The sequence below is a fragment of the Rattus norvegicus genome, chromosome 15 (assembly GCF_036323735.1).
Source record: "Rattus norvegicus strain BN/NHsdMcwi chromosome 15, GRCr8, whole genome shotgun sequence".
Classification (NCBI taxonomy): Eukaryota; Metazoa; Chordata; class Mammalia; order Rodentia; family Muridae; genus Rattus; species Rattus norvegicus.
In genome coordinates, this window is record NC_086033.1 from 12,638,579 (window position 1) to 12,647,482 (window position 8,904).

An 8,904-nucleotide genomic window follows, 5' to 3' on the forward strand; every position below is an offset into this window, starting at 1 on the left:
TGGTAAAGGGAACATCACTAAAGCTTAAATCAGACATCAATAATGGGAGATTTCATCACCTGATTCTCACCAATAAACAGGACATCCAGACATAAAAAAAAGAAAAGAAGAAAAGAGAAAAGAAGAAATAATGGCACTAACAAATGCTGTGACTCAGATGTGTATGGGTTGGTCTGACATTGTATACTAATACTAGATACTGTGTTCTCAAAGTGTGGTTGCCCCAAATGAGTAGATCCTCACATACTCACAGTGATGCAGTGATGTTATGTGAAACTTCTCCCCAATATAACTGGTCAATAAAAAACTAGAGCCTGTGATAGAGCAGTGGAAGAAAAGGGGTGTAACTGAAGATTCAAATGAGAGGATTGCAGATAGAAACAGGAGAGGAATACAGAGAAGAAAGATATTGGCATGAACCAAAACCACATAACCCAGAGGAACAGTAAGTAACAAGGAAATTTATAGTTTGGGAATAAATTAGTATAGCTCTAGATCCGCCCAATCTAGGTTTATAGCATATAAATAAAATACCTGGATTGTGTGTCTTTTATACAGCCTTGTTAGAATTATAATTTCCTTCCACGTTTGGTACCCAACATTGGATACCAATATGTTGTAATAAATATTTAATATGAAACAGAGGTTTCTACCCTACCTTACATCATTCAGTTTCCGGATACAAGGCACACAACTTTAACATTTATAATAACACTTAATCAGCACTAAAACTGGACATGTATTTACCTACCATGCTATTATGTCTACTTCTCTATCAATAACCCTGAGTAATAAGTACTATATTCCATCTGGGGGTATGAGAGATGGGGAGGTGGAGGGAGAGGGGATAACATTTGAAATGTAAATACATAAAATATCCTATTAGAAAGAAGAAGGAAAGAAAGAAAGAAAGAAAGAAAGAAAGAAAGAAAGAAAGAAAGAAAATATTGATTAAGGAAATGTTTTTTCCAGGCAGGAGATTGTAGCTTCCAGCAATTGTGTCAGAAGGCAAGTTGAAATGAGGAACTTGTATGTTTGCCTTTTAACTGTGGATTCAAGGGAAGCTGGGTGGGGGGCTGGTAGCACAAACCATCCTCAAAGCATAGGCGAAGTAGAAAAAGCTACAGGCAACATTTAGAAACCTAAGGGACACGATGAGAGCAGTGTTTAGAGGAAAGTTCAGAGCAGTAAGTGCCTTCATAAGAAATTAGAGAGATCTCATACTAGCAATTTTAACGTCATAGTGGAAGCTCTTTTTTTAAAAAAAGTATGCACTCAAGAGGAGTAGACAGCAGGAAATAATCAAACTCAGGACTGAAGGCAACAAAATAGAAACAAAGAATCAACAAAATCTAAAAGCTTTTTTTTTTGGAGCAAATCAACAAGATAGACAAACCTTTAGCCAAACAAACTAAAAGTCACAGATTAACAAAATTAGAAATGAAAAGAGAGACATAGCACCAGAAACTGAGAAAATTAAAAAAAAATCATTCAGTGTTACTTTAATAACTTATACTCCATAAAATTAACCCCTAAGGAAATAGAAGCAGTCATTAAAATATCCTAAAAAAACAACAACAAAATAAACAAAAACATAAACAAAACAACAAAAACGTCAAGACCAGAAGATTCTAGTGCACAATTCTACCAGAATTTCAAGAAGAACTAATAACTGTACTCCTCAAATTATTCTGCCAAATAGAAACAGAGGGACATTGGCAAATTTGTTTAGTGAGGCCATAATCACCCTGATACTTAAACCACACAAATACTCAACAAAGAAAGAGAATTTCAACCAATTTCACTCATGAACATTGATGCAAAAATATTCACAAACAGAAGCCAAGAACACTTAAAAAAGATCATCCATTATGATCATGTAGGCTTTATCCTAGAAATGCAGGGATGGTTCATGATACAAAAATCAATCAATGTAATTCACCTAAACAAACAGAAAGAAAATAACTGCATGATCATCTCACTAGATGCTGAAAAGCCTTTCGCAAAATCCAACTCTCCTTCATTGTAAAAGTCTTGGAGAGATCAGAGATGCAAGGTACATACCTAAACATAATAGAGGCAATATACAACAAGGTGATTCCTAATATCAAATTAAATGGACAGAAACATAAATGTAATTCCACTAAAATCAGGGACAAGACAAGGCTAACTACTCTCTTCATATCTATTCAATATAGTACTTGAGGTTTTAGCTACAACTATAAGACAACTATAGGACATCAGGGGTGCACAAATTGGAAGGTATGATTGCTGTTCATAGATGATATGGTAGTGTATATATATATATATATATATATATATATATATGTGTGTGTGTGTGTGTGTGTGTGTGTGTGTGTGTGTGTGTGTGCCCCCAAAATTCTACCAGGGATGTCCTACACCTGACAAACACTTTCAGCAAAGTAACTGGACACAAAATTAACTTGATAAAAACCAGTAGCTGTCTTATATACAAACAAAAATGATCTGAGAAAAAATTGGGGAATCAACCTGTCTCACAATAGATACGAATAATATAAAAATCTTGGTATATCTAACCAAGCAAGTGAAAGACCTATATGACATAAACTTCAAGTCTCAGAAATAAATTGAAGTTGAAGAAGACATCCAAAGAAAAGATATCCTATGATCATGAAATGGTAGGATTAACATATTAACCATAACCATTTTACTCAAAACAATCCTCATACCTAATGTAATGCGCATCAAAATGTCAACGTAATACTTTACAGAACTTAAAAGAACAGTATTTAACTTCATAGAGAAATAGAATAAAAGCCAGGATATCTAAAACAATCATGTATAATAAAAACACTTCTAAAGGATCACCAACCCTGATTTCAAGCTATACTAAAGATCAATACTAATTAAAACTGCATGATATCTGCATAAAAACAGGCAGCTTAGTCAATGGAATGGAATGAAAGAAGCAGAAGCAAGTCCAAATACCTATAGACACTTCAGTTTTGGCAAAGAAGCCAAATTATACAATGTGGGGGGAAGCACCTTCAACAAGTAGTGCTGGTTTAACTGGCCTCCTATTGTAGAAGAATGAAAAAAAGATCCGTATTCATTACTCTGTACAAGACTCAAGTCCAAGTGGATCAAAGACTTCAATATAAAACCAGATTCACTCAAGTTATTAGAAGAGAAAGTAGGGAATAACATTAAATGCATTGGTACAGGAGACAAATTCCTGTAAAAGATCACCAATAGCTCAGGAACTAAGATCTACAATTAATAAATGGGACCCGATGAAACTGATAAGCTGTCAATAGGGCAAAAGCAAAATGGCAGCCTACAGAATAGGGAAAGATCTTTGCCAATCCCACATTTGACAGAAAGCTGATATCCTATAGATAGATAGATAGATAGATAGATAGATAGATAGATAGATAGATAGATAGATAGATAGATAGATGATAGATAGATAGATAGATAGATAGATAGATAGATAGATAGATAGATAGATAGAATGTAGACCTAAACAGAGAATTCTTGACTGAGGAATTTTGAATGGCCGAGAAACACTTACAGAAATGTTCATCATCCTCAGCTATCAGGGAAATGCAAATCAAAACAACCCTGAGAGTCCACCTTACACTTGTCAGAATGGCTAAGGTCAAAAACTCAAGGGACAGCACATGTTGGCTAGGATGTAGAGCACGCGAGCACTCCTCCATTGCTGGTGGAGTACAAAGCTATACAACCACTTTGGAAATCAAGTTGACAGTTTATCAGAAAATTGTGAATATCTCTACCTCAAAATCCAGCTATACCCCTGCTGGGCATATACCCAAAAGATGTTCCAAAATACCATAAGGACACTTGCTCAACCATGTTCATAGTTGCAATACCCAGAAATTGGAAACAACCTAGATGTCCCTCCACTGAAAAATGAACAAAGGAAATGTGCGACATCTACACAATGAAATACTACTCAGCTATTGAACACAATGACATCAGGAAATTTGAAGGCAAATGGATGGAATTTGAAAAGATTATCCTGAATGAGGTAATCCAAACCCAGAAAGGCGAACATGGTAAGCAGCAGCCACTTATAAGTAGACATTAGCAATAAAGTACAGGATGACCGCGCCTATAATCACAGACCCATAGAAGCTGAACAACGAAGATGGCTCAATGTGAGATGCATAAATCTCTCTAAGAAGGGGCAATAGAAAAGACATCATGGGTGGATGGAGTGAGGTGACTGTACAGTAGTAGAATGGGGATAGAGACTGGAGGGGGGATCAAGTGGGGGTAGAATGGAAGTGGTGAGTATTGGGAGAGACAAGTGGACATTTCTTGGATGAGCTAGAAACCTAGGGACTGGAAACTGCCAGGAATTTACCTAATTTACCCTACCTAAGACTCCTAGCAATGGAGGCTATGGTGCCTGAACTGGCCGTCTCCTATAACCAGGCAAGATTTCCAGTGGACAGATTGGGAAACCAACCCAGCCACAGAACCTTCAACCTGCAATTTGTCCTGCCCTCGAGATATGTAGAGGTAAGGATGGAGCAGAAATTGAGAGAGTGGCCACTGATAGCTAGTCCAGCTTGAGACCCATGCAGTGAGAGGGAGCCTACCCCTGGCACTGTTAATGATAACTTGCTATACTTGGAGAGAGTAGCCTACCATAACTGTCATCTGAGAGGCTTTACCCAGCAACTGATGTAAACAGATGCAGAGACCCATAGTCAAACATTAGGCAGAGCTTGGGGAATCCTGCAGAAGAGGCTGGCTCTGTGTGTCAATTTGATTCAAGCTAAAGTCATCAGAGGGGAAGGAATCTCATTTAAGGAAATGCCTCTTTGAGATCTAGTTGTAAGTTCTCAATTAGTGATTAATGGGGGAGCCCAGCCCATTATGGATGGTGCCATCCCTGGACTGTTGGTCCTGGTTTCCATAAGAAAGCAGATTTAGCAAGCTATGTGACACAGACCAGTAAACAACACTCTTTATAGCCTCTGCATCAGCTCCTACCTCGGTTCATACCCTGTGTAGTGGATTGTGTTCTCATGCTAATTATGCTACCCAAATACCTGTTTGCAGTATACCACACATAGGACAAAGGGAAGCCTGTTATCAGTTGATTTTTGATTGGTCAATAAAGTTACTGGCAACCAATGTTTGGACAGGGAGACAGAGCTGGAATATTTAGGATTCGCCGGGAAGGGAACGAGGAAGAAGGAAAACGGGATTCTACCATGAGAAAGACATGCCAACCTCATTGGAAAGGTGCAGAAGGGAGACACAGCTGACATGTAGGTATGGGGAGAGGAGTGGCCCCAGATGGCTGCCCAGCAGAGTCCAGGGCAGCAAAGATAAAATGTAGATTTATTAAGTATTAACTCATCAGAGGAGAATGTGTGTGAAAATGTGTGAGAATGAGCTAGGGAGAGGCCAGGCCATTGAGATGTTTAAAGTATTTAAAATATAAGGTTATGTATATGTGTCTTTCAGGAATTCAGAACATTGGGACGATAGCATACAGTAACCACTTAGAAGTATAGAATATGAACATTTACTGCATTAGTCCTACTTTAGTTCCTGTCCTGACTTCCTCGAGGGATGTACTATGATCTGGAACTATAAACCAAATAAATCCTTTTCTCTGCAACTTGGTTTTTGGTCATGGCGTTTCATCACAGCAACAGAAGCCCAAACTAAGACAGAGAAGGAGAAAGGACTATAGGAGTCAGAGGGTCAAGGACACCATGAGAAAACCTACAGAGTCAACTAACCTGGGCTCATAGGGGATCACAGAGACTGAAGCACCAACCAGGGAGTATGAATAGGACTGACCTAGGCCCTCTGCACAAATCTAACAATTATATAGCTTGATCTTCATGTGGGACTCCTAAGAGTGGGAGCAGGAACTGTGTCTGTATTGCTTGTCTCTGGGACCCTTTCCCCTTACTGGGCTGCCTCATGTAGCCACAATAGGAGGAGTTGTGCCTAGTAATACTGGGAAACAAAAACAATAGTAAAGACAAAACAAAAACAAACAAAAACAAAAAATATGCTCATACAAACAGGTTACCTGGTCAAATTTTCTAGAATTCAAAGCTTTATGAGAAGAGAATTAATGATGGATAGATTCTCTCTCTCTCTCTCTCTCTCTCTCTCTCTCTCTCTCTCTCTCTCTCTCTCCATATATATATATGTATATATATGTGTGTGTGTGTGTGTGTGTGTGTGTGTGTGTGTGTGTGTGTATAACATAATAATTGTGGAGAGCTCTGGGTACTGCTTCAATGATATGGGCAAGAATATTTACATTGGGCTAGGTTAGGGGAGTAGGCTCAGACTAATATTTGACATTGGGCTAGGACAAGCCTCCGAAGAAATACAACTGAGGAATGTGTTCTTTATGTCTTGATCATATCTCAAAACTTCTGAATACAGTAATCATAGGACCTTTGTTTATGCTTTGTTTGCCCCTTAACTACTCTGTTTATGCCTTGTTTGCTTCTTGATTACTTTGTCTTTGACCTAGAACTGACCCTACTCTCTGCATGTATCTAGAATGGTATAAAAGCAGACTAGAGAAACAAAACCTGCTTCAGCACTGTCTGGAGTCATGTTATAACATTTTCTAATTGTGTTCTCTGTTTTTTAATTCTCACTCCCTCCCTTGAGACCCTGTTAATTGTCTGAGCTGGCTTGGTCAGATGGTGCCATCAACGTTGGAGCTTGAGTATGAGGTACAGTAAAGGACAGTGCAGGAAAACAAAGTGCTCACAAAGGAAAATTTTGGCCAGTGGTGTATAAACGCTGTAAAAATGGCACAGAGTACTTAATGGTAGAACGCTTTTTGTACATATGCTTAGAGATATGCTCAAGTCAGGAAGAGCTCGGGAGACATCCTGCTTCCTCTCTAGGTCCCATTGGGTGAATGCCTAGTCCTGGTTCTGGGTCTCTTTGGCAGGACATCTGGTATTCTTCCCTCTGTGTATTGTGTGTCCTTGGTATGCTAGTCTGTCCATATCTGTTTACATGACTTCATGTTGCTGCTTGATTGTTGCTTTGGCCATTTACCCTTTGATTTACTTTTAACTCATTTCAAAAAAGAAACAGTCTAAATTGATACAACAAAAACTGATAAAACTGCTTTTGGAGCTCTTCACTTCTAACTAGGAGTCCAGCACTGCTCAAAAAGCCCTGTTAAGTGCTGATTGTCAATATAATCCACTCTTAAAGGGGCCAGTAGTTCTCAGCTTCTCTGAACAGGAAGCTAGTGGCTGTTTCTCCAACAAAAATCTCTGTGACTGCGGTTATTGAGTTCAGCAGGTGACAAGATGCTCCTCCCTTGAAGCTATAGCTAGAAAAATTAAGAAAATTTGTCTGTCTAATCTAAATAAGTAAATGTGTGTATCTACTTCATGTTTGTTTCTGGTCGTAAATGTGTAAATATGTTCTGAATGTCTTGGTTAAAGATTATTGGTTTATAAATCATTGGGTATGGTTAAAAGTTTGTAACATTGGTAAAAGAAAGTTGTCATAAAACTGGTAAATCACGTTGGAATCATTCTGGGCAACAACACATGGCAGGAGCCAACCCAGGTTCCTGAAGATACCTCTAAATTGGGATAATACTTTATGTAATTCCTATCTTAGAAACCAGACTTATAAAAGATAGGATTTAAAGCAATGTTTCTCTAATGAGGTATTTAAAGCTTCCCCATCATGCATTCATATATAAGAACTGGCAACCAAACTTTGTAACATGAAAATAATGCACTTGGCATTGATTTTAGAGAGACTGGATTGTTTACACCGTTAAAAGTTGTTTTAGCATTCTAAAATTATGGTTATGCTATGATATTGCAAAAGAAACCTTTAAAAATTATAGTTAAATGTATATAAGGCTAATGGACCTCTGGCAGTTTACAATTCAATCACAAGAACCTGATGAAATATCTATTTATTACTCCAAACATCAATTAAATTGCTTATTGCAGAACACTGATATTTGACATATTGCATGTGCAACCTTTTCAGGTAAAATTGATAATCATTATCCAAAAGACAAGTTGTTACAATTTGCTTGTATGCATGATTTTGAATTTTCTGAAAATGTATACATGTAGCCCATAGAGAATTACTTACTGTGTTTACAGATGGCTCATCTAATGGAAAGGCAGCATGTGTAATTGGATCACATGTTTATTCTCTTGTTCTCCCCTCTCCCCAGCTTCAGCACAGATTTTTGAATTATGTGCTGTAGCCATTGTTTTTGAAATGTTGAAAAATTAAGCTTTTCACTTGAAAATTGAAAGCCAACACATAGCTCATGGTTTACAATTACTTGAAATTGTGCCTTTTTTAAATACCGCTAATTCTCAAATTTTGCAATTACTCATGCAAACACAACTCAATTTAAGAAAACATACTGTCCCTTACTTTATAAGACAATTAAGAGCATATGCTGGATTGCTCAGACCCCATTGTGAGGGCAATGCCACAGTAGATTGTATACTAGGAAAATTATATGCCTTATACAGGAACAATCAGCTAAACAATATCATTCTTCACATCATCAAAGTAATCATAGTTTGTGTAGGGAGCCATATTGGATTTGGGCCTAGCCGCTTTTTGACTGCATGGTTCAAAGTGGCTAGGTGACTCTCGACTGTTTGGTCACAGAGACTCACCCCTAAGATGACTGCCAAAAGTCTTAAGATTGTTGGACGAAAGCCTCTCCCATGAATTTATGGCACAGGAAGATAACATTCAAGGGATGCCTCAGCTCAAGCAGATACCAGTTATCTCCTGAGTCAACACCCGGTGTCTACCACCTGACCTCATCGTCTACTGCCTGCCCTTTTTGCCTCCAGCTATCACTGCCTATATCCTCATCTCCCCCTCCTCTGT